The sequence below is a fragment of the Ambystoma mexicanum genome, chromosome 5p (genome assembly GCF_040938575.1).
Source record: "Ambystoma mexicanum isolate Mex_15411 chromosome 5p, UKY_AmexF1_1, whole genome shotgun sequence".
In the NCBI taxonomy this organism is placed as follows: Eukaryota; Metazoa; Chordata; class Amphibia; order Caudata; family Ambystomatidae; genus Ambystoma; species Ambystoma mexicanum.
In genome coordinates this window covers 324,034,230-324,060,727 of record NC_090930.1, presented here as the reverse complement: position 1 = coordinate 324,060,727, position 26,498 = coordinate 324,034,230, and the positions used below count along the sequence as shown (strand labels likewise).

At 39.9% G+C, this 26,498-nt stretch overlaps 1 protein-coding gene across 3 annotated transcripts in view; it reads left to right on the top strand.

The window, feature by feature from the left end:
* AFF2 (ALF transcription elongation factor 2) overlaps positions 1-26,498 on the top strand; it is a 1,055,119-nt gene that overhangs the window by 489,261 nt on the left and 539,360 nt on the right. The gene's annotated exons all lie outside the window — the stretch shown is intronic.

Here is a 26,498-nt window from a genome sequence, read left to right as displayed (position 1 = left end):
GCCAGTTTCCCTGTCTCAGTTTCAATAAACATTGTGCTTATAAACACGTTTTGTAAAACGGTTTTGAAATCTTCTGTAAAAGAGCTGCTTTCAAATTTGGTCCTCTCTTTTTTTAATGAATTCAGTGATGTATTTCACAAATAAACACACAACTCACATTTGTTAATATCGCAAATAATTTATTCCCGGTTTTGGCAAGTTCAAACGCAAACACAGCATGCAAATCATCCTTGCTGTCACTCGAAGTCAGTGGAATATATATCAAAGTCACAGAGACTCCTAAGTCATCAATTTTGAACACAGTCCAAAATATCTCATCAGTGTTAAGAGGATTGCAGAATAAACCCAACGAAGCTCTAGAATGGATGTTCTGTCCAATTTATTTTACTACGTGTAATATAGTTTACGGATAAACTTTTCACAGAAAATATACAATAAAATTTATTGCATAATACATTCATCAATGTTCAGAATTTTACAAAATATATTCAGCAATATGTATTGCTCCTTAGAGCTTCACACACTATAAAGTTAATAAATATTTTAAAAAATCCATTCATTATACACTGCCAACAGAAGCACCCTCTAACACAGCATTTGTAAGTTGATTATAAATTGATTAATCACATGTCAAAAATACATGGATATCTAATAATTTCGTCATTCCGATTCCAAATTTATTTTAGCATAATTTAATTACTCTTCCACAGTCTTACCTAGAATAACAACGGTTCATCATAGACAATATGTGTCTTCCCCAACTCTGTTGGAGGGCTAACAAGTGATTTAAAAGTTTGTTTTTATAAAACGTTAGTTAAGTTAAATTGACCCTACAACTACTCGCCAGGAAGAGCAGATGCTTGAACTTGAGATGTATGTACCCTGTTGGTCATGGCATTTGCTCAGGCCGCAAAGCATTTTACAAATGACAATGTTGCACCCCCACACACAGAGCTACAAGTTGATTTTTTCATGTTTAGGGCCTTCATAGAATTATTGTAAATGGGAACGGCCATGCGATCAGACTTTGTAATTTGTTCAGTGTTCCCCTCCCTGCGAAGGTCAATACCTTTTGAGTAGCTATGCCATGACTGGGCGTGCAATAGTTTTTTTGTCCATATCTGTCAGATATATAGCACCAGTCAGCCAAAAGTAGCAACGTGGACTGCTAGGGATGTAATATGGAAACCTGAAGAGGTTTCTTGTTAAACTGATGATGTAAATGTGGATTCAAATTAAGAATCTTGCTCAAATCCTAGCAAAGTAAAGAATGGAATAAGTGTACTTTAAGGACAACTAATTCTGAAAGAAAGCAACCTTGATTTAAAACAGCCTTATAATTGAGGTTGGAAAGAAATATGACCCAAAAAACGATTATTTATAAATGGATGAAATGAAAAGAAGAACACGAGTTTGAAATGTGTTGCGAAAATATTTTCAAAGCAGTTTGTTATAATGCATTAAACGTTGTTTCGGGGTTTACAATACGTGCCAACATGCAGATACATTCTTGCACACCTATGTTGAACACTAGTAGTGTACTCAATGTCTATGCAACCTTGCACAGTTCCTTTAATGGCTGTTAATTGTCACAGTAAGTTATTTTAGAAGGAAGGAATCTGAAAAACTACCCACTGCTTTAATTAAGGGTTCCAATGGCAGTTGGATTGTGTCTGTTGGTGGGCTCTAGTATCAGGCATTGTTATGTCACATTTCAACCATAATAGCATTTTGCATTTAAGTAGTGGTGCGATTTTCTTATTAAACTTGAGTAGTGATTACCAAAGGAGCAGACAGTATACGGTTGTTGTGCCGAGGAGTACTTGGCTCGGTGGGTTGTGGTGTGGTGTTCCCTTAAGTGGAGGCTCTTAATTTATTTTCAGAATTTCATAAGAGTGGGTGCAGGCTGATATTGCTGAACATGAATTTCCACAGTCTTGAGGTATAGGGAATTTCTGCTTCTCTAGTCTTGGCAGGGCCTGACTTCTATTGATGTGCTGGCCACCCGAAATCATGTCTTGAATTTAGGAAAATGCTCTTTGGAAGGACAGTTGTGCTCTTGGAAAGTATGGTTGCCTACTAGGTAATTCACGTGGGAAGATGGAGCACCAAAAATACACCCTCCTTTAATTAGGTTGGCCTCCTGGTGGTGTTAACAGGCTCCCGAGTTATAACATGATGTTAATATAGTCAGGTATGATCATGACTAGAGGCAGGGACTGATACAGGACATTGTGTCCTCCTAGTCAAACCTATACTTGGCTACAGCCTTATCTACTAGTGAAGCCACATATGGGGCTTGTAGGGGCAATATTGCAGCACCCAGCACTGCCAGGCTGGTTGATACCTAGGCAGCAACCCTGAATTGCACTGCAATAGAGCTATCCCTGGCTAGATGTTTATTAGGGAAATACCCTGTATACCCTGAGATGTCTATTATGTTACACTTCGTCTCATAAGTAAATTCATAATAATTCATGTATCCCATAGCTGAGTTGCTTCTAGCCACTTGAACATATGTTGCTAATGCCCATTTCAATGTACTACTCATCATATCGACCTCACAAGGTTGAAATGCTGCATCTGCCCTGTCAGACAGGAAAACTATAACCTACTGCAATGTGTGCAGAAGCTTGGCCCACTGAGCTATACTGCTAGCTTTTGTTCAAAACGGAGACTGTCGGTCTGTTAGTCAAATGACTTCAATTGAAGAACTCCCACAATGAAGAGAACTACCTGATGAATGTTGCCTTCGCCTGCACAAAAATAAAGTCTACTATTTTCCTTTGTTTCGTACTTTGTTTTATTTCACTAGCTAAACAGTGCTTTCTTAGTCGTGCCAATTCTTTTTCCTACTGACACACACACACATGGCTTTTGTAGAATTAAGTAATAATCACCTATGATGCTTCATCCATTTCTGTATTTCAACCCTTCTATGACCGAACCTACCACATTTGAATTCACGCAGCAAGGCAGCTGTAGAGACTGAGCAGCATGAGAAGTCGTGAGCCCGACCACTCGCGAGATTCGAGGAGCAGAGCGGTGCCGGCTATGCAAGCCGGCATTCTGGTCGCGTGCTGAGCGCGAGATACACCGCTGCCCCAGGGCTCCTCCTTGGGGCCCACCATCTGGCTCCTTAACGTTGTCCCTCTTCACCAGCCCTCAAGCTCCTATCATATATGTATATGTGCCTCATTATCCCAGAGTGCACTACCTCTGTGGCATGCTGTGATTGGTTGCCATAATGAAGCCATAATTCCAAACGCCTCTGGAAGACAAATGATTTTGCTGCCCCATGGCTTTGTTTCCATTTTTCTCTAATTTAAGGCCTTTTGGCTCAGGGTTACTTCTCCTCGACACTTCCCTAAATGACCACTCTCCCCATCCCTGCAGTACCCTCAAGCCAAAGCCGCCTCTCGGCGCTGGCTCCTCAATCAATGGCTCCCTTTGGTCTTTGTGAACTCGTATTTTTCAGAGAGCGTCTAGACTCCCATCTAGTCGAATAGCTGCCACTACTTATATGAACTCTTGAGGCCATCGGATGCATAACTTAACATCCCATGAACCTTTTTACAAGAGAGCTGCTCTTAAAGGTCACTTCTCCAAATGTGCTCCTGATGAGCCCTTTTTTTTTTTGACGAAACACCAGCAATTGTCTTTCATTCAGTCCTTCTCACACCATCGCTCTTCCTTCTGTTTGTTTAGTTCCTATGGGGGCAACCAAATGTGTCCTGTTCATCTTCCATCTTTTCTCCCGCTGCCCACGCCCCCCTCTCGCTTTTACCTTTTACCAGAGAGGGGTCCTAGTTCACTCACACGTGGGGAAGGATTTGGAGCACTAAAACCAGTCCAGTTGCGATTCGTATAGTACATGAATCAAATAACGTAACACAAAAGGACCTAGGCAGAACTGAAGCTTGTTCAGCTTTTAGTGGGTGGGTTGGAAAAGTGAGTATTGTGTCGCAGGTCTACTGTAGTTTGAATAGAGGGAGCAGTTTCCTGCTTCTTACATATAGATCGCTGCACCAGCTACGTCAGCCCCGTACATTACCGTACTGAAATCGGAACGTATCACCTGTATCAGGTACATGCAAGCATCTGTGGTCGGCATGTGTAACAGGCAACCTGTGATACGTCACATGAATCGCAACCATATGCCTCGCTAGGAGGGGGTGCAAAGAGGGTGGCCTGCCTCCACCCCCTTTGACGCCCCTTGTTGTATCAGTTTGCCCCCCCCAATACTTATTTCTAGTGACGGTGCTTCAACTAGATGAAAAACTCAGGCACAGCTTTACTCATGTAAGCCACATCTCATTTTAGGACCCGCCAGTGGCAGTTTAATGCCGTTTAAAGCACTGATTTATAAATCCGCCTGAAACAGAAGGATATTCACAGCCTGAAATAAAACGAAATTCACATGTCAATAATATCACTGTCGCCTGGCTTCCAAGCAGTTCACATTACCAGTGCGCACTATGAAAAGATGCCAACAGGTAAACATGTCTTTGGGTCGGCCATCTCTTTCTGGTCCCCTTCCAAGCCACTAATGGCTACTTTGTGCCAAGCAGCGATGAGAGATGCACGTTTCATGAAACAAATGAGCCTTTCACAGATAGAGGCCCTGTGCAGTCAGTCAGTAATGTGCTTTGCTGCAACGCAATCCCCCATTATGGAAGGGTGCTAAACGTTACGATAATATACTTAATAAAGGGAGGGGCGGTCTGTCGAGTAGGGCCACAAAATGCAGCTTGCAGCTGACAAGCTGCTTACATATTTCCGTGTGCAATCCGAGGAATGGGTGGCTGCTGCCGAGTGCATGATGTGAATTTAAAATGATTACACAGACGTCACTGGAAAAGTGAGTAACGAGCCGGCCAGCCCAGTGAATCATGCAAACCTGTCAGATGCAGGAACACTTTTGGGAAGCGATGATGTCAAATGGCAGTAACTTAGCAACCCAGCATTTAGCTGTCAGGCGAAAGAATACGAGTAGCCACTTTTAAATCGCAGAGTAAATAAACGAATCCCTCTCTGTCTTAGGTGTGCTTTACAAATAGCACTGTATCCTCGGTGCACAGGCAAACAGTTCCTCTCTTTGTGTAAGACGAGTGGTTGTTTGCCTTCACATTGTTAACATGTTTGAGGGGTGGCCGGAGAGCCCTTTTCTAAACTAATTTTCCTTCCGTTTTTTGGGGCCTTTCCCACTTTATTGGACACCGCTTTTAAATGTTCCGTTTCTAGGACTGTAGTTATTTGGTTTGTTTTCCGGTTGAGGAATTGGGAAGCTAATTCTCACAGAAAGACTTGCCAGTTCGTATGAGTCTCTTGCCCTCACACTGCCAGATTTTGTTTTATAGATTATTTTGAAGGTCTTTTGTACAGCATAGTGTGCAGAATGGTGATCACCCTAAGAACTAACCTTGATTCCAGTGTTGGTATTGTGCGCCTGTAGTGCAGCTGCGCTCTGAACTCTTTTCCAAGGGGAGGCAGACTAATGACGTCTGTAGCCACCAGAATGTTTGCATGTAGTATCCCTACTAGACGGGCCAGGAGGAAAGCTCAGGGTCAACACGCTTGCCGTGGAAGCAAGTCAACGCTGGGCAGCATGGGTTTGAGACCCAGTCCCACGCTTAGAGGCTGGACTCTGGCATGAAGTGCGATATAAGAACCCAATTAAACTATTTCTCAGTGTTATGGGCACACATACACACGCATTGTCGGCCCATGCCTGCCTGACTCTAACAGCTGAATCCATGGCTGCAGCACAGCCTTCCCGAGTCGGCTTGTGAGAGAAGTGAGCAGTTTCTGCCGATGCTCCCTCCCTCAGGGTCACCGGCAAGCAAATTATGTTGCTCCCAGAATGCATTCCAGAATCAATTTCTGTGTGTAAAGTGCAGAGTTAATGGTTCCACTTATTAGACTTGTACGGGTTCAGTGCGTGGGCGCATTACACATGATATGCAAAACATTGGGTGAATAACGTGGTCCCTGCGTGAAGTGTAAATTATATGCATCAGCAATGAGCATTGCTTGTCAATATGTCTGATTCTTCCCAATTGAGATAAAGGGGCCGTGCTGGATGGAAATCCTTGCATAATTCTTCTTGGCACCACACATGTGACAGCATTCCTTTCCAGCTGGTTGAACCAGGCGCAGGAAAGTTTCATATGAAAGGACAAGTCAGCTTGCACCCCTAAAAAAGGGGTAGAAATACAAAATCATGATTGGTTTGTCTCTTGAAACGAACTTCCAGGACCTACTTTAACGTAGGGTTGTGGCACTGCTGACATCAGTCTTGTGTCTGAGATACTTAGTTAAACTACAATCGGTGGCTCCCCAGTCTCAAATTTCAACCAATTAAAACACTGATTGTTTGAATGTGCCCTTATTTACCTTTTTCTGTAGCCATTTAACTGTTACCCTCTTGCTGCCTCGCACCAACGTCCCAGAGATTGGTGTGCCATGACAATTAGGATGTATATACACACGTCCAAATGTCCAAAGGTTACCAGATCGCTCAAGCCAAGATAAAGTAATGGCCAGCTATATAGATGGTACTCTTGAGTGTGCTGGGTACAGGCCGAAACAGCATGTATGTTTTCTTAACGCAGATGAAAGAGAGGGGCTGCACCTTGAGCATGCAGTGTGAATCCGGACCCCGGCGAGTCAACAGTTGCAGTGGCCGGGTTCCCCAGAAGACAAGATGATGCATTTGCAAAGCTGTTCATTTCTGGGGAAAATAGCATGTCTGTGTACAAAGCGTACCTGGCTTTCCATTGGAGCGAATGGACACAGCAATCCAAAAGTACTTTTCAATCATGCAGATCAATATAAACAAATCAATTGGTTGACATGAGCTAGAGTGCTCATGAGAAACCGAGCCGAGCTCATTAGATATTCCATTTGCAAATCTGTGTGGCACATGGGCGCATATGATCGTGTTGTGTCCGTCAAGAACACAAAAGACATGTGCTTTGTTACCTTGAAAAGGCGAGTAGGCCAAGGAGGCCTTTGAAGCACAACGCAAGAGAAAACAGTGATTTTGCGGCGGGAGAGTATACATTTAACATGGTGGGCGTGTTCTGCTGGTAAGTGTTTATACAAAATTCAAAACATTGGGATTCTGGAGAGGGAAAAAAAAGCCCAACATGTAAATGTTTCTTTTCTAAACCTGGATAATGTGACATAGAAAAAGATGAAAACATGTGGAGGGAGTTGATTAATGATTTAGATTCTTTGTGGTCTCTGAGGGAATTCAAAGGAAGCACCTTTTCTTCTTCGGTTTAATAGCATAAGGCAAGGGAGCAAACTGCTAGTGGAGACCCTTAGCGACTCCCTGTGACGCTGTCTTGCAGCTGGTCCTGGCACACTGCCACTGGATGATTGCAAGGGACCCAGACATGGGAACACTCTGCGGCCGATCTGTATGGCCTTCTGTAGAGTGTTTCTATAAAACCTGCTCTCCTCCCCTAAAACTAAGCAAGCAAGTACATAACCCATCTAAAATAAATGGGAACTCGAAGGAAGTGACTGGAATGAATCCTGCAGAAATAAACGATATCAGCCTTTCTTTACTGAAGATGCCAAGCATAGGCATAAAAAAAGCTCAGACGAACTTGAGAGGGGTGTCTTCAAAGTTTAGCTTCTGTCTGTGTGGTATTGTCCGAGGGTTTAAACGGGGACACCTTTGCCTTCTCTCATAGCAGACGACAACAAGCAAAGGAAGCTCTATAGAGTAACTTTGCTACCCCTTCTAGAACTGAACCATTAATATTAATTTCCTCCAGTTATATCCCTTTCCTGGACAAGTCTCCTTTCCCTCCCATAGGTTTGTGCTACATAAAACCATATGGCTATGATAGCAAGGATCTACTCCATTTCAGGGTCACGCCTCCATTTCCCTTGGACATCACCAGGCAGTGACAGAATGTGTTGTGCCCCACTGTTTCAAATACTGTTGATTAAGCAAAATAAAGTCTTTTTAATATGTTTTTACCACAATGTTAGCGGACAACGGCGACAGTCCGCGAATCCAACATGGTGGGCGTTTCCAAAAATCTGATGCACCTCACGACCAATCGGAGCCCGTCCGCATACCGAACAGGGAAGTGAGTCCACAGACCAAACCCAGATATCACACATTTTTGTTTACCTACTTTTTGGTCGTTTTAAAAAAAAACACTGGATGGATTTACACCAAATTTACAAAAGCACGATTTCGGGACCAAACCACCGCTCTTGCTGCAAATTCGGTGAAAATGCATCCAGTGGTTTGGGCTGTAGGCGTGAGAATTTCTTTTTCCATTGCGTCTGTGGAAAAAACACACATTTTGGGTCCCTCTCTATAACTTTTTCCCCCCTTCACGAAACCTCACCAAACTTTGCCTGATGAATCGGATGGGGCCATATACATTCTCTGCAAAGATTAGTGAGGATTTGTTCAGGAGGGGTGGAATTATAAGCCACCCAAAAAGTGCTAATCGTATGGGTTGAGCAACTTAACCATAACTACAGGGCCACTACCGTAGGCCCTATAATAGGAAATGTTTGAGTTTTGTCTGCATACATTTCAAATGCAAAACTTGAATATCATCATTTATATTTGATTGTGTCAAATTCTATTTACCTTAAGAAAGAAATGTTATACATTACATTACTGGATGTTAGATCATCCTATGACAAAGTAAATCGATCAAAACTTTGGTCAAAACTAAGATCTGTGAACTGTCCAGAGGATATAGTTAGGTTATGGTCTATATTGCACTCTGTAAATAAGGCGTGTTGCTTTCATGACCCAAATGTTCTTTTTCCCCTGGATTCCCAGTCCACTCAGAACTTTGCTGTTTTCGCTTTCCATTAATGACCTAAATCAGCGTTGGTTAAATGCACTCCTAATGTACAGCGATTTGGAAAACTCACCCACCTTTACTGTCGTATGCAAGTGACTCAATTTTAATTGCTAGAACGTCAAAGGCTCTCTAGTGTTTGATTACAAAATGTGTATCATGGTAATTGTGTTCCAAGTATGTAGGGAATCCCCCAAATTACTGCTGTTTAAGGCTGGTGATGGGATTATTAAAACATGCACTTTTTATGACTATCTGGAAATAACTTTTAACCCAATCCCGAAAAGTGTACAGCACATATCAAAACAGCAAGCAATAGGTGGCATATTTATGTTAGCTAAAGAATTCAAAACACAACCAATTGCTATGGCCTTATGAATGTATACAGCTAGATCAAAGGTTTGGGGCCAGCCTGTGGACATACACAAAACAGACAGTTTGCAAAATCGTTTCTTGTAAATGCTACTTGCCCTGGCATTTTCTGTCCTCACCTTTGCTTTGCATGGAAAATTGGGAATCCTTCATCTTGAGGATGACCTGCATTGCAAGCCTTTTAAACATTGGTAAAAATATGTTAGAACAATAAGACAAAACGTTCACATATAATTTGGAATCATGTACTCTCTCATGAGGTGAATTGTATATCCATTCCTGGCTATCTATTGTAACAAAGATTTGTTCAAAATAAATGCTGTTGTCTACTTTCAAAGCCAACAACTATTACAAATTTGGTAATCCTAAATATTAGGTGGAATTTAAGAGAATTTTTAATTATTATTATAATTTTCTTTTATGACACACTTATACCAACAAGTTGTTACTATGCACGGGATAAGGATTCAAACCTGTTTTGCCCTGCATTGTCTTGCTTCAAAGACAAACTTGTTGCCCCTGATCTGTCCTTCCTCCACTAATGAAAGAACGACAACAGAGTGAAATAGTTAAGACAGGAAATAGAGCCCATTCAACCTTTTCAATGAACAGGATTATGGAATACTTATAATGGACACATTTGAAACATGAGCAGGTCCTGATTTCATGTGCTAGACTTAACCTATTACCCTTGTGGGTGGTCATAGGGAAGTGGGATTGTCTTTATTATCTCTTGTGTACGTGCAATACATTGCATACTGTGCAATGCCCTGTTGAAGATCTTATGCACTTTATCTTCTTCTGTCCTGTATACCCAAGGATTCCAGAAATTACTTTGGTACCATTATTGCGTAAAATAGCCATCAGATAATGTAGGCCAACCATACGTGCACTTCTGATAGCTGATTCACCAGTGATTGCTTGGACTCTTCTTATGTTTACGAAAACGCATAGTAGAGAACCAATAATATTTTTTGATGTCCTAGTCAAATTTGAACAAGGGGAAATTGTGACAGAACTACATTGCAAACCGACAAGTTCCAAAATGCCATTGTTTGCCTGTAGTAATCACCCCCATACACTAAAATGGTGTATAATGTATGGTGAGTTTGCCAGGATACGACACAATTGCACAACACTGGAATTCGTTGATAGAGAATGGAGAATAACAGCACATAACCAAAGATATCCCAAGGCTATTTTGGAAAGAGCCTATATGAAAGCACAGAGTTTGGGTCATGACCTGCCCTTATTAACTAACCTCAATCACCAAATCTTACACTGTCATTGGGACGTGCTGCAATTGGATGATAACCTGTCTGCAATTTTAGGTATAAGAGTCAACATCAGGTTCAGAAAATCTGGATCTCTAAAAGATTCTTTGGTCCGCATTTTTATGCCCCCAAATAAATGTGGTAATCCCACAGCATGGTTGAATGTGCATACTCCTGGGTTCTACAAATACACAAACTGTAAGGCATGCAAGTACGCAGCAAATAAGACGAGTTACATGCATTCTGTGTTGGGTTATAAATTCCAATTGAATGTTAATATATTGTGCAACACAGCATTTGTGGTATATGTTCTGATGTGCCCTTGTGAACTTTGGAATGTCGTAAGTACCATTGGCAAACTCAAGCTCCACCTTTTACCACACATGAGAGCCATAAATAACTCTAATCCATCCTATGCAATGGCCATACATTTTTGAGAAAAGCATAATGGCAAATTTGAAGGCTTTATGTTTTTTGCTATGCATAGTGTTGACAAACACTGTAGAGGAGGAAACAGAGAGCTTGAGTTGCGCCAAACAGAGACAAAATTCCTTTTTGGACTTTGAACAAACAAACCAAAAGGACATAAGCTAGATGAAGAACTGTACACATTTCAGGGTAGTTAATAATGAAATGCTGCAGAAATGTGTGGCTACATCGAGTTGTTTCAGTTTCGGCTCGATGCAACATTTGGTTTTGATCTTTGTCTTCCAGATTTGCTTAATTCATTCCATCGGAATTTGTTTTATCCATTCCTTCGTTTATCATTTAAGGTTTTGTGTGTTAATTTTGAGATTTCTCTGCATGATCGTGTAATGATAGACTTGGATGAAAACTAGATCTAATATGTTACTTCTGAACATGCAGTAATTTGGTACATATATATTCAAATTTGCAGTCAATGTTGACCATTTATGACTTGCTATCTGATTGCCCGATTGTGTTTATGTAACAACGACATGCACCATGCACCTCTCACTTTACTCACAGCATAATGCAATTTGACTATGCACTTCATTTGCATATGATAGGTTTGGAGGTAGTTCTTCTTGGAGCTCTTGTTTCAAAACTAGATCCAATGTGTCTGTACTATGCACTTTACCTCTGAACATGCAGTAATTTTGAACATAGATTTGTATTTACAGTTAGTTTTGGGCATTTATGTCCTGTATATCTCATTGCCTGCTGGTGTTTGTGTAACAACAACAGGCATCATGCACTACTCACATTATTCCATGCATTACGCACTTTGACATTTTTTGTCATTATGTATTCTGAATGCACCATGTGCTTTATTTGAATTTGCATATGCACTTTAATTCTGATCCTCTTGTCCATTAATGCAAAAGTTGTAGATATCCTTCAGAGTGGTCGGATATATCTCGCTTTTCACATATAAGCTGATATTTTTTATTATGTGCGACTTTGGTGGAACTTAAATTAGCGTAGCGAAACAATATTGTTTTCTATGGCACTGTGTAATAACCAAAGTTGCAGAAATACTTTTATATTGCTTTTACTTCTTTTGCATTGGTGAGAGTGAACGTTGCATTTGTTTAAAAATGGCCAACTAAAGTGGCTATGCTTTTAACTTCATTGCCCTAGATACACCGCATCTATGGAAATAAAGAAAGGACTGCGTGTCAACAACCATAGAGACTATGACCTGCCCCCCTTATAAAGACGATCCGAGTAGTGAACACATTGTATGTGAACAAGTGTCCAGAAGGCTACAAAATGAATATTACTGTGTTTTTCTTTCACCATGTGATTATAATAAACTGGAATTGGTCTTCTACTTTTTCTGGCTGACAGTTCATTTTGGGCATTTTTGTGGGACCCTGGCAAGTGCAATCCCAAAGCGTGAGTGAATGTGCCTCTTTTCTTTATTTATATATATATATATATATCAGTAAAAAAACATTGTTAAAGGGACGTTATGGTTATGTTGGGCTATTAAAAACCTATGAAATTCAGTGAAAAATCATTGTTAAAGGGACGTTGTGGGTAAGTTGTGCTACTAAAAACCTATGAAATTCAGTGAAAAAACTTTGTTAAAGGGACGTTATGGTTAAGTTGTGCTACTAAAAACCTGTGAAATTCAGTAAAAAAACGTTGTTAAAGGGACGTTATGGTTAAGTTGCGTTACTAAAAACCTATGAAATTCAGTGAAAAAACTTTGTTAAAGGGACGTTATGGTTCCAAGTAAAACCAAAAAACCCTTGAGATTCGCCAGTTATGGTAAGCTAAGCAACCATAACTCGCGCCACCATCGTGGACTGCTAAGCCTAACACCCAGGACATCAAAGATGACATCACAAATGTCATTGATGACATCACTGATGACATCACATGTGCATTTACCTTTCATGAAAAGTCTGTACAAGGGATTCTTAGTGTAATGTTAATAAAAAAAGTGTCAAAGATTATTGGAATAAATATCAAGTGCTAATCAGTGCATTAAGCTATGCATTGATATAAATAGCATTCTATTATTAACTTCAATCCAGTATACTAAGGTACTCATGTAGAAACATAGGCATTGTGTGCAGCATACATGATGGAGGTGCAATATTCGTAAGCTTGCCATGTTGAAAAGTGAAATGATAACTGTTTTCATATTAGAGTTTTGCGTACAGTGAAACTTGTGATAAGTAGGTAATAAAATCCACTTACTACATAATTGCATTATTATAGACAAATCACAAAGAGACAACACCACATACAAATATGAATATATACAAGGGAATTGAAGTAAGAAAAAAAAAACAGCAATAGTAGCAGAAAGTGTTCATAACCTAACTGATTACGTTTATGCAGAGAAATGATTGCTCTGTTTCAAAGCTGTTACTTACCCTATCTATATATAACACATGATGTGTCTGGACCCTAAGGAAAATATGAGCATATACAGGGAAAGTACAGTAATAAAAAACATCAAAAGTATCAGAAAGTGCTGATAAATCTACTGATAATTTTAATGCACAAAAAGGATTGCTGTCTTTCAAGGTACTGTCTTCCCCTATGTATATGTTTCATATGATATGACTGGACCCTAAGGGAATTATTGTAAGAACATACTTGAAGGATAAGTCTACGAATATAGTACATTTACAATTTTTAGTTTCTGACTGTTACTGAAGAAAATCATGTGGCCTAGATGTGTCAGGAAAGGAAAAAAGGGGGAGTCAGACATGTGATGTCATCAGTGATGTCATCAATGACATTTGTGATGTCATCTTTGATGTCCTGGATGTTAGGCTTAGCAGTGCACGGTGGTGGCACGAGTTATGGTTGCTTAGCTTACCATAACTGGCGAATTTCAAGGGTTTTCGGTTTTACTTGGAACCATAAAATCCCTTTACCAACGTTTTTTCACTGAATTTCATAGGTTTTTAGTAGCGCAACTTAACCATAACGTCCCTTTAACAAAGTTTTTTTACTGAATTTCATAGGTTTTTAGTAGTGCAACTTAACCATAACGTCCCTTTAACAAAGTTTTTTCACTGAATTTCATAGGTTTTTAATAGCGCAACTTAACCATAGGTTAGGGGAGACACACAGGGCATGGGGGGAAGGGGAGACACACGGGGCATGAGCAGGGGGTGGGGGGAGAGACACACGGGGCATGAGCAGGGGGTGGGGGGAAGGGGAGACACATGGGGCATGAGCGGGGGGTGGGGGAGGGGAGAGACACACGGGGCATGAGCGGGGGGTGGGGGGAAGGGGAGAGACACACGGGGCATGAGCAGGGGGTGTGGGGACAGGGGAGACACAGGGCATGAACGGGGGTGGGGGATCGTGAGGGAGACACGGGGGATGAGCAGAGGGTGGGGGGACAGAGGATACATGGGGATGAGCGGAGACATGAGTGGGGGGGAACAGGGGAGACACTGGGGATGAGCGGGGGGTGGGGGAAACGGGAGGAAGACACAGGGCCTGAGCTAACTGTGCAGGCGGCAGATCCCGCTCCTCCGCCCTCCGCAGGCCACCGTGTGCCGATGGCATGAGCGGGGGCTGGAGGAACAGGGGAGACACGGGGTTGGGGGGACAGGAAGGAGGGAACGGGAGGAAGACACGGGCATGACTGGGGGCTCGGGGTACGGAAGGAAGACACTTACTAGCCGGGCTCTCACCACAAACCACAAAGATGGCGGCCGTCTTGAAAATACGACGCACTGCACGCTGCAGTGCAGCCAATGGGAAAGCACGTAACATGTCTGCGGACACGATGCAACCTGCTTGCCCAATCCCTGTCCTGTCCGCGGAGTGAACACAGATATCACTATTTTTTTTTACCTACTTTTTGGTCATTTTTAAAAAACTACTGGACAGATTTTCACCAAATTTGCAAAAGCACGCTTTCGGGACCAAGCTGCTGCTCCTGGTCCAAATTTGGTGAAAATCCGTCCAGCGGTTTGGGCTGTAGGCACAAGCAAACATTTTTTCCCATTCAGTCTATGGGAAAAAAAAGAAATTTTGGGACCCCCTCTATACCTTTTCCCCCCCTGGATGAATCCTCACCAAACTTTGCAATCAGAGTGGGCCATATACTTTATTTACAAAGTTTGGTGAGGATTTGTCCAGGGGGAGCGAAGTTATAAGCCATCCAAAAAGTGCTCTTCCTATGGAAACAGCAACGTATCCATAACTACATGGCCACTACGCGTCCATGTAGTTATGGTTAAGTTGGTTTGCAAAGTTTGGAGAGGTTTGGTCCAGGGGGGGCAAAGTTATAGGGATCCCAAAACTTTTGTTTTTTCCCATATACATAATGGGAAAAAATGTTTGCTCGTGCCTACAGCCCAAACCGCTGGACGGATTTTCACCAAATTTGGACCAGGAGCAGCAGCTTGGTCCCGAAAGCGTGCTTTTGCAAATTTGGTGAAAATCTGTCCAGTAGTTTTTTAAAAATGACCAAAAAGTAGGTAAAAAAAAAATAGTGATATCTGTGTTCACTCCGCGGACAGGACAGGGATTGGGCAAGCAGGTTGCGTCGTGTCCGCAGACATGTTACGTGCATTTGTGATGTCATCTTTGATGTCCTGGGTGTTATTGTTAGCAGTGCACGGTGGCGTGAGTTATGGTTGCTTATCTTACCATAACTGCCGAATTTCAGGGGTTTTTCGGTTTTATTTTGAACCATAACGTCCCTTTAACAAAGTTTTTTTACAGAATTTGATAGGTTTTTAGTAGCGCAACTTAAACATAACGTCCCTTTTAACAAAGTTTTTTCACTGAAAAAAAAAAAAAAAAAAAAATATATATATATATATATATATATATATATATATATATATATATATATATATATATATATATATATATATATATATATATGTATGAGGGAAAAAGAAAAACAAGAAATACCAACTCAGGGTTGCACGAAATAGACATTAAAAATACAAACATGCAGCTGCAGTCTGTAGAAAGTATTCTTTATTTAGGTTTCAAATTGTGAATATTTTGACAGGCTTGGAGGCAGCCAGTAGCATGTTTCGTGCCCTACCAGGCACTTGATCACACTAAAACAAAAGCCCTGTGCACATGACACAATAAAACGGTGTGCATAGACTCTATGGTCCGTAAGGCACCTACACCATTCACTGTGAAGAAATCAGCCATTTTAAAAGGTGCAAAGTTTGTCAGGAAACGTAGGAAAAAATAGCCATAATATAGAGTACATGGGGAGATGCATTGGCAAAACAATGATTAAGATACTTAAATGCATAGTCTGTGAGCGGCCCATTGGTAACTTGAGCTGTTAAAGTGCATAGTGCAATGAGGAAGTAAATTCATGACGTGGACTAAGCCAGATTAAAAAGCAAAGTGCAAACCCTTGATCACATCGAAGAGCTAACATGCCTTCAAAATCATCCTAAATAACTATGTTCTAATGTTAATAAACACAGTACAAAAGACTGGGGGTTGTACAAGGTAACAGTCTAAAGCAGCATGTTCACAGATAAAATAAACACACTGTCACCTTCAATAAAGGGACGGCAAGGTGGTACAGTGCTTTGTCAACATTTTCAGAAAAGTGCTTGGTGCATAAAGTGCTAAGTGCATTTCATATAGAACCATGCTACATAATCATTACATCCCTGAATACCTCATTGTCACCAATGTTCACGGCATGATAACAATCCAAAAGTAGATGTAAGCTTTCAAAAAACCAAAACCTCAAAAGGAAAACAGCTCAGGTGAAGTGGCAAGATCAAACGCCCCCAGATAAGGCTAAGGCACACAAATAATCACACCAATGCATAGAACTCTACAGAACAGCACAGAATAATAAATCAGAATATATACATATTAGAAAGAAAAATGATCTTTCGGACGTGAAAGACACAAGCCTTATTTCCAGAGTGCAATACAAGCAATAACCAGACAACCTAACTGTATCCTCTGGACAGTTCATGGATCTTAGTTTTGACCAAAGTTTTAATCGATTTACTCTGTCACAGGAGGATCTAAGAACCATTTATGTAATGTATAACATTTGCTACTTAAAGTGAATAGAATTTGACACAATCAAGTATAAATTAAGGTATTCAAGTTTTACATTTGATATGCATGCAGACAAAACCAAAATATTTCTCAAGCTTGGCAGTAATGAAAGGGACAACATATGGGACTGCCTGCTGTAGGCGCATTCCTGGAAGAGTTATCTCTGCTGCCTTTTGTTCAGGTAGCTTAGAGTTGAACGATTTGGTTGAGTTAACCATGTCCTTTGATCCCCATGTAAACATCGTGGCTAACAATGCCTTCCAGCAACTCTGTTTTAGTGCCACGCACACAACACCATAATATGATATGATATGGCATTTATACCGCGCCTATACACAAGTGTTTCAAGGAGCGACAAAGCAAAGGGGGGGTGGCGGCAGAGGGAAAACAGACAGTGATCCTACTAGGCCCAGTGACACTGAGATCACGCAAGTGCAGAGGGGAGGGGAAGGAGAAAAGTGCAGGGGGAAAGGGGAGGGGCAGTGCAGCACATAGGATAACAGTCAGTACATAATAGAATAATTAAACGTGCAGACATCTGGTGGAGAGTGCAAGGGTAAGAGCAGACATCAGGGGTCTGGTGGGGGCTGTAGGGATACAGATACAGTCCCCAAGTGCAAGGGTTTCCCTGGGGCAGTGCAGGTGGGCAACTGGTGGTGTGGGGTCCTCGGCCCGAGATCAGAGGATAGCAAGGTAACCAGTGCAGTTTTAGAATTACCCAGATATGGGTGCACGCCCATCTTTCACACCACACTGTGCCTACCTGGGCAATAGAAACCATTTACTGAACAAACAGTAATTTGTTCAGTATAACGCCATCTGGTTAATAATTTTATTGACATTGTGATGACCGTGTCATTCAGTTTCTACAAAGAACGAAAATAAGCTGTAATGAGGATTGCCAGAGTTAATGTAACATTCAGGGCTGTTGATAATTTTAAAACTAGTGTTAACTTCGAAGAGCTCAGTATACTGACCGGTGTCATTTTCCCTTCATGCAATGGTTGATCATTTTTACCACCACATACTGTCAGAAACAAATGCACGTCAACTAGAAAGAAAATGGAAGCACTCCAATGCTCTCACTTAATCCCAATTTATGGTATTTACAGCCGATGTTGTTTTTTTTTAACACATTTAGGGAAAGCAAAAAGGTGATTTATTTTTGGTGGCAAATACCACCATTTGTAGATTTGTGTAATGGGTATTCCCAGTAATAATTTAATTTCTGCTAATTGAACTGTGTTTGCCACTGGCACAATTTTACTACCTGCAAATAATACAGTGCATTTTAGTCCACAGGAATATTTTACCTTACTGTAATGTGTGGTATTTTACATCTGACAGTAATCACAATTGTACTCATTTTCTAATTTGGTGGTGGAGAGCCGTTAAGTTTGTATAGCAACATAAGCGTCTCTCCACCACCAAATTGTCACCAAAAGGTGGCGTACAATCGCGTGCACTGACCTTTACCCTTTACATTTGCACTACGCAGTGCGAAGTGAGTAAATGCTGCCTCTCATGCTGGCTTCACAATTCTAATAGTACATGCTCGCATGGCAGGGCGCATGTACAATGCATCCCTTCGGTCTCCAGCATTGGCACCCGCATGTATTTTCATGCTGGCAAAAAATGCTGGAGAATTTGTATGGCGGAGGGATAGGGAATGGCGGAAACGCAAGTTGAGTTACATCTCTACACTCCGCGGTACACATGATTGAAAATGAGCCATGACATGAATGCAAGGCGTTAAAGACTTATTGAAGGGTTTTTCGGCTTGCATTTTGCACTCACGTTATGGCTCTATTCAACATGAGCCTCAATGTATCATGACAGTCTCCATGCCTCCATGCCACCTTTTTAATAACGAGGTTCAGGGTTTGAATAAACACTAGGTATCAATGCATGAATATTTATCGAAGGGATATGTTCCTAAAAGGCCCAGTCATTCTATTTATATTATGGACCAAATGTATTGTAACGTATTCTAATGCACATGTCAACCTTATCATGATAAGGACACTCTTTGGAATCTCTCAGGCACATATATATTGAGACATATCACACAACACTTAATATCACACTTGTGTTTGTCATCATTTGCTATCACTGTCAGGGACCAATTATAAAGCAGCTGCTTAATGTGCTGTGCTAATAAATATCCCTTGCTTCCCCCTGCCGGGGCCTGCTGTTTCCTCCAGCTGACATCAGCAAACCTGGCTTTCTGTTTCTTGCAACAAAGCAGCAACATTCTCAACAGTCGTTGAACATAAAAAAATAGGAAAACAATGAATTCAGTCAGGGTTTCTCAAGATACCCACAGAGATTGTTAGATCGCTAACATAAATCAAGTGTGCCAGACTCCACGGGATAATTAAACACATGTGGCATTTTTAATGGGACAATTTGAAGAGCACAAATGTATCTCTAACCATCCATGACGAGTGCAATGCATTGAAATAAATAATTGTAAGCACATATTGATAAAATAAAAGGCACTCAAATATGTAATGTAAACATATTTGGTTGTCAAATTGAGGCTATTTGCAAGGTTATTACTCCATGCCTACACGCAATCCAATATTGATAGCATCATTTCTTCTGTTGAATGGAGTGACTGATATCATGGTTTCACTGGCATCTACCATGCTGATAATCATATTTTGTCCGGCTGCATGTCATGGAGTAGTAATATCAATATAAACATGGGCATCATTGCATAAAGCCACCACGAGAATGTACAGCCGAGTACGAAAGGCCATAGGTAAATAGTGAGACGGTCAGGATGAAAATCCTGCCTTGTCATCATTCTTCATTAGTCCTTAATACCCAATCGGTGCACCTTGCGAAACACTGCCCAAAAATGAACCATCTGGTTTTTTGGTCTCCCTAAAACTTAAGCGGTATCCATTATTTTCATTGAAAAATGTTTCATCTAAACATTTTCCATCGAATATTTTCTAACGAAAACATTTTCATCTAATGCATTTTTGCGTGGGGTAAAGGATCAATTTTGTTTGCAAAATGTTTGGGGTGGGTTTTTAAGGCCCTGCAAAAAAAATTATGCATTCGATGAAAATTTTTTCATTACTAAATATTTGATGGAAAAAAGTTTAGCTAAAACATTTTCGATGAAAAGACATGGAACCGATGTGTGTGTGTACGTGCAGTGTGTTTAATGATACCCCTTTAAAAACTTCAAATCATTTGAACATGAATTGTCGGATTCATCCTCAAGTCTGTGTACTGTCATATGTACTGTTGGTCTTGAATAATTGCCTGAATATTTGATGCACACCAAATTCCTAATAATTGTGCACCATCAGATTTGTGCACTGTTTACTTGGGCAGGTATGGATTCTAAACTAAAACATGCGTCATAGAATGTAATCTTTTCGTTAGGTTGTTTGTTTGTTTTGTTTGTTTTTATTATTTATAATGTGCACCTGACCCAGAGGTATTCGGGCGCAAAGGCAAAAAGAGGGTTGTTAAGCTTAAGTTACATGGAGCAAAGGAATGAGTACAGCTAGGATTACAATGCTGTATGCATGAACAGCAGTCAGGGAAAATAATAATAGGTATATACAGTAAGAGCCAAGAATAAGCATGAGGCGCATACAAATAGCAAAAAACAGTGAAGTTACATATATACAATAAGTACTTGGAGGATTGCAGGTGAGGTAAGGTCAGACGTCATGTTCCTTTAGCTAGTGAAGACTAGATCTGAATTGTGAGTAAGGTAGATCTTCCCTTTGTCATCCATTGCTTTACTTTTCTCTTTTTCTCGTTTGATTTTTATTGTTTTTACATAAAAACTTAAAATGTCACTGTGACATATGCTTCTTAGAGCACATACTGACTTAAGGAAGTTCTCGTAGATGTCATTAAATGCCGCTTTTGTAATAGCATTGGTACTTTACTCTTTCAAGCACTGCTAGATTGAACATTTTTATTAAGCATGTTTAAATTTTCAAAAAAGATGTGTTTACAAGGTTCACCAGTAAACATGTTTTCAACCATATTGTCAGATAATAGAAAACATCTTTTATTGGTGATAACTCATTGAATATCACCATTACGTTGGTCACATATCAATTTCCTAACCAATGAGCAGAGATAGCCTATCACCAATTTCCCCTCCCCATTTCTTGATATAGAGCATTCCACTAGTAAATGTTTGCAATCAGTGCTCGGATTATCACAACTGTGACAAATGTTATCTTCATGAAGTGACAATGAGAACGATGGACCTAAATCACCAAGATGTTACCAGGAGTAAGGCTGACTTACCCCCTTGACCTAAAACAGAAAAGGTCAGTTAGATAAACAGAAGAAGTTACACAGACTCTGATTCATGCCTGACTTACTCCTGGAGCAGATCAGGCATATGTCAAATGTACGAAGTGAAACATCTTTTAATTGCCCTACACAAGTGTAAGCCAGTAGTCAGACCAAACTCATGGTAACAACGTTTTGTTCTCACTGTTCAATTCATCGTAGTTAAGAACTAATTAGGTTCTGTTATTGGATGTGTACAGTTTGCATGTTGGGTTGTTACGATATTGAAATGCCTAAGAATGAAATTAATTTTAATTGAGTTTAGTTTGCCCAGTAAGATGAGCTCAGCTTTTGCCATCTATCCTAATTTAGCTTTGTGCCTGCCCAAATAATGTCAACATTTACTTTTAGGATATTGTTAGCACTTCTTGGAAATATAATGTCTGGGTGTTCCATTAACCATTTCTTCCGTTTAAATGGCTAATATGTGTGTAAAGAGATGTAAGTCACCATGATCAATATTGCCATTATGCTTGTTTTGGGCCAATTAAGTTTACAGCTAATAAAAAGGCATAATTGTTCACCACTTTAAACCTTTCCAGCATTGCTCATTCAGGCTCAGTCAATGATAACAATATACCAACAGTGCAGTGGAGTCATTGGTACTCAGATCCTTTTGCTTGCATGTGGTTTGATGTCACTGCCTAATGCAATTGTAACTGCTCTAAAGGCTTTAAATAGCTAAGGGGGCAACGTTACTAGGTACTTTGAGGCAGCAGTATTATCTAAGCCATTAGATCGTTTTCCAAAGGGCATTTTTAAGTAATAAAAGTGTTAATATACATCACATATTTCAGCTATAGGACTCACAGAACATTATGAAGTGACCCGGGCTTCAGCTATTGCTTTTGCAAGTAAAAAATACACCTTTTTGGAACCACTGGTTGAAATGAATGTGTCTGTTCCCTAGATAAATTATGTTATTTTATGTTACTTGGAATAGATGGACAGGCTGGATGGAACTATTGATCCCTACTTTGCAAATACCTCTGGTTATCTGTGTGAAAATAAGGCATTTAACTGAACGTTAACAAAAGGTTAACAGAAGTATTGTCTAGCAAAAAAAGAATATGTTTACATCCATAAAAGTATCATCATTATAAAGCTGGCTTATAATTGTTTGAAAAATAAACAGATCTTTTACTGATTAACACGTCTGCTCAGGTCCTTGGCACTTTCAGTTAAGAGTGGAGTAAATTACTTTTGCTTCACTCTCTACTAGCTTCCATGAACCTGCCTCAGGGCAAGAGCAAATTGGAGTATGAGCTGGGCTTCCTTTGAAGAGGGTACTTGTATCTCTATCAGTGCTAAACAAATTGCCATACTGCTTTTATGTTTTGCAAAGACATTCCATGTATTGAACCATGTCATGTTACCCGCTCCTATAAGCCAGTGTCTACTGGGCTTTGGCAGCAGGCAGCTGGGGTATCCCTTTTGTGCTTAATAAACTATGATTTTGGATCTTTTCTCGAGTGCGCCTCAGTTTAAGTACTGCATTAAGATATGTAAAAGCAATATCCTCTAAAAAGTGTCTTTCTTCCATTCACAGTACAGGAAAAAAATGCAGTGTTTCATTTGGAACTTTCGACTACTAAAAAAAACATACTTGGACCCTAACATTTCCACAAACTACCGACCCATCACGAACATTCCTTTTCTACTAAAAATACTGGACAGGGCAGCTTATCCGCAAATACAAAATTATTTAGAATCAAACAATCTCTTAGGTCTTCGGCAATCAGGCTTCAGACCATGTTCTCTGGATGATGGAAAAATAGGAAGGTCAATTATGTTCAATGGACAACAACTTGCAACTTGTCCATACCCTTTACAAGAGTAACACTTCCGATAGGGATCAAGAAATTGGTTAATTACTGAAGGGTAACCCACTTCTTCTACTTGTTCTCCTAGGGATTCAGATTAGGTGGCTCCTTGTTGTTGTTATCTGGGGAAGATGGACGTCGAGTACCCCTGACGAAGAAGATCAAACTCTAAATGATGACTTATTGGGGCTTTCCGGGATCTCCTTACAGTAACTTACTAAGATTGAGTTCTTTACCTCTTTTCCCCTGGTTTTATGAAATCCTAAGCTTTCTAGAGGAGTGACTAATTTGGGTAACATATCTTCCCCACAAGAGCATGGTCTTTCTGTTCCTAAAGAATCAAATGCAAGACTTAGATTGGTCGGATTTTCTTCCTATAACTTTCTCTCAAAGCTGGATAGGAAAACAGTTCCCATAAGATTTCATACCTTAAAATTCCTACCAACAGACCATGTTTAATCTCACATAGTCAACAGCCCACAATGATGGCATTGACAAGTGGAGACATCGTCCATTCTACTTGGTTCAGGTTTGTGAAGTTCATCTTCAGTGTCACTGTCTTACATTGGTAGTTGTTGACGTTGTCTTGCTTCCGTTTCTTGATCTTTTACTATGGCTCAAGCATAAATGCATGCAGACCATTCATTGTAAATTTGAAAGAGGCTTGGTAGATTCTAAATGGAATAGTGATGATGACAGAACAGTCCTGTAGGAAAAAGCATTAGCTGAACAGTATACATAATACATGTAATAGTTAAAGTAATTGTAATGCATGCAATAAGAGTAATCAAAAGATGTATTAAAATAACAAGTGATATGTTAGGAAACAGTACAGCACCAAATGATTTCACAGTACACAAGTTAATAAACTTCAGTCAGTCAGTCCCAGTTGTTTAAAAAAGCAGATTAACAGAGAATGCTTTGTAAAATATGGACACAGCAGCACGTTTTCATTGGGAAAAACTATTGAAAACATATCTATTCATGCGTGCATGCACTCTGAAAAATACACACTGCATCGGTAAATTATATAATGGTTAACACTCTGTCTGATGAAGAGGATGATCGAGTATGTTGCTGAATCAACAATGTATAGAACACTATTTCCTACGAAAACATATTTTTAAACAATGCATAAAACCACAAGATACACACGAAGATAATAGAGCAAAAACAGAGAAAGGCTGTTTTGATATGTATTGCAGTATAGAGCGTCTTCCACATTCCTCATTTTATTTTCCTTCTCGCCTAAGCAGTTGACCCCGGCCAGCCGGGAAACAGTAGGGAATTGGCCAATGTTGTTACAATGTTCCCATACGGTTTTACACATTCCATAACATCCCATAATATTACAAAAATTAACTTCTACAATTATGATTATGAACTGGCTTTGTCATAATTACTGTACGCTAAGCAGGTATCACCTTTTAGAATTAGAAATCATGTTTCACCTCCAAAGTGTTCATTTGTCTTCTCCCAATTGTCAAAATATAAACAGACTTGCTATATATAAGTGGCCAAGTCAAAATAAAGGCAAACCCTCATTTAGAATGTAAATATTAGAAGAAAGTAACAGTAACATAATTTAATGATAATGATGTTATTTATATAGCGCCTTAATCCAAAGCGCTTTACAGAGCACATATTTACATACAATATCACCCAACCAAAATTGGTACTTATTTATCAACCTCAGAAGGATGAAAGGCTGAGTTGGCCTTGCCAGGATTTGAACCTGCGGCCTGCAGATCCCACTCAGTTCGCAATAGCGAGCGCACAACCCGCTGAACTATCTTACCGGCCTATTTGAAAATAGAATGTGTTTAAGGACCATCAACTCATAGGTACATTTAATTTGCCATTGATAGTACAAACACAAAGTTACATTTTTTAAACACCTCCATCCTGGCAGTCTTTAGAATGATAATGATTAGAGATTAATTTTCATCTTTCACCAAATTTTAAGAAGCTAAGAACCCAAAATCAAATGCACATATAAATATGAAGTAGTATCTACAATAGCTAGATAATACTATTTAAGTCTGTGTGCTAGACTGAACCACCTCAGAATTATTCTTCCTGTTTTTTAAATAACAACTATTTTATGTTCTAAGAGATACATTAAAAAATAATGACTGGATTAATTTGCTTTTCATACATTTGTAATTGTTTGAATTGTAAAACATTCTGCATTTAAAGGCTATTAGAAGCATTTCATAACCCAGTAGTGTTATGTAATTTACCCCACCCCCATCTTAACAGTAAGGGCAAGTTAATACCAAAGACACTCCAATTAGTTTATAGTATAAAGATTGGATTTGTGGAAGCCTGCTTATTTAAACAGGGCACTGTAGTGTTTTATTATGGGTAGACCATAAACAGACTTATTTGGTTAAAAAAGAAGAATGATCAATAGAAAAAATGACCTTCAATACACATTTATGTAGATTTATGGAATTAATATTTTCTGCATCAAAGTCACTTTGCAAAACAAGTACCATAATAATATACCACCATAAATGTGACTGTCCGTGCTCCAAAAATCCTTAATGCCAGACAGCACCTATCTGTAGTCTTCATTTCTAAACTTACGTCAGCAAGGAGTTAGATGCTTGGATATCCTATGTAGACCACACCCTCCTAATTGGTACACAAACTATGATAATCAAATAGAAATGCAGTTTAACTGAATTATATACAGTCTTATAGGTGCTGACCCAAAAACTGTTGGCCCCAAAATAAAAGGTAATGGGATGGTAACTTCAGTTTCCAATGACATCAGGGTGGGGAATACTTTACCCACTCCACATGCATAATTACCTAAGATTTTAAAATTCACTAGCATATGGGTCCATTCTATCATTGGATACTCGTTTTGAATATAAAGGAGGCTAAAGGACTTTTAAAGATTAGTTTGAGCTTTTTATTGACCATCACATTTGGAAATTGGCTGTTAGAATAGTGGGTCCCTAGACTGACAGAGACTTTGAAGAATAGGTCCAAGATTGTATGTGGACAGAGCTTATCACCTTAAGACTACTTTGATAACCTTGTTTTGAAATATTTCATCCTTGACACTAGTTTGTTAAGTGTTTCCTTATTCGTGCTTGCATTTTTCCTTAGAACCTACCGGTGTTCATCCGAACTATCAGTGTTCTTCATTTCTCAGCATCATCACACCGAACTGCACCGCAAGACAACTAATTCTGTTAACTTTTGTTCACTTTGTGTGTTGAGCATGAGGAATCAGAAAGTAAAATCTGACATATGCAAATGAAGACTACCTCTACCACGTGGTAGCTATCCTTCTAGCTTCCTCTGCTCTATTC